The following is a 1,460-nucleotide window of genomic DNA, read 5'->3' as shown; positions in this document are numbered from 1 at the left end:
TGATCATTTGGTTATATCACATTCCACATCAGAATGCTCTCGGAGAACTCCACAAAAAACATGCCTCTCACACACACAACTCATCCATTAGGAGTCTTAAAGGGTCTATAGGGTGTTGGGGTATTTTGGGGCCTCAGGGTCTTTTGGGTCCTCTGAGTTCTTGGGATCTTTTGGGTCCTCTGGGTCTTGGGGTATTTTGGGTCCTAAGGTTCTTGGGAATTTTCAAAGGTTGAAGGGGTCTCAGCAGTCTAATCAAAAGGTACATTCCAATAGTACGTAATTAATCAATAGATGTATGTAATTAGACACAAAAAGTACGACACACACACACACACACCTCATGCATCTGATGTCAACTCAGAGGCCCGTTGGTCCATTGTACCAAATTTCCATTGGTCTTCATGGCCTTCGGCATTTTTACGAGTCGTAACAAAAACAATAGGTTTCCCAGCCTGGAAGCCCTGGAACCCAAATAATAAAAATAGGGGCAAGACCCCTGGACACTGACCTGATAGAATAATGATACTGAGGAGGAAGTCAACGCAAAATGTACCAATGAATTAATGTTATAGCAAACACCTATTTTGGGGAGCAACCCCCCCCCCCCCGTAAATCCCCTTCGGCCAAATTTTTTTTTAACAGCATGAACAAACTGGAACATAATGGGTGATGAAGGTTGTGGTCAAGTTTCATGGAAATTGTGTGTAGTTTCAGAAAAGAAAAGACATTTGGGGGGGGGTCACCCCCTCTATTCCCCATTAGACCCCAATTTTTTTTTTTTTACGTGAACAATCTTTGGTACATTATGGGTGATGAAGCTTGTAGTCAAGTTCCATTGGAATTGTGTGTGTAGTTTCTGAGAAGTTGTTGCAAGTATTGGTGGATGGACGGATGGACTGACGACACGCCATCCCATAAGCTCCCCAGAATTACGTTCCAGGTGAGCTCATAATAAAGAGGTCTTTCAAGGTCGTAGGGGTCTTAAAAGGTTCGGAGTCTCAGCAGTCCAAAGGGTCAAAGGGTGCATTCCAATGGAAACATAATTAATTAATATACTGTTACGTTTGTGGGGTAGATGGAGGAATTTTATAGGAAAGAGGATTGAATAGAGTTGCTTGGCCCGTGAGCGTGTAGGAGACATCTCTCTGTAATTAAGTAGGGAAACTGAGCTCAAGTGTTACGTGTCACCACATGGGAGGTGGTGCAGTGTTAATTCGATGGGGATTTAGGACAATGTTCCCCAGTACGTGATTGCCCCCTGTGAACTATTCCTATATTTTTGCATTTCCTAGCCAACCATGAAGGTGTTGCATATTTATAACCAAAACCATGATAACAAACAAACAAAACGTGCCGAGGGGACAGAGGCCCTGCCTTCCCGGGTTTCGTGCTAGCAAGCCACGCCCCGGAGGAGTAGTTTGGTTTGGCGTTACGTCGAAGAAGGTTGGTTGGCAGTAATC

Source organism: Eptatretus burgeri, chromosome 2 (genome assembly GCF_056783735.1).
Source record: "Eptatretus burgeri isolate ZD-2024b chromosome 2, Ebu_testis_v1, whole genome shotgun sequence".
Taxonomy (NCBI): Eukaryota; Metazoa; Chordata; class Myxini; order Myxiniformes; family Myxinidae; genus Eptatretus; species Eptatretus burgeri.
Note: the sequence above shows the minus strand (reverse complement) of the source record.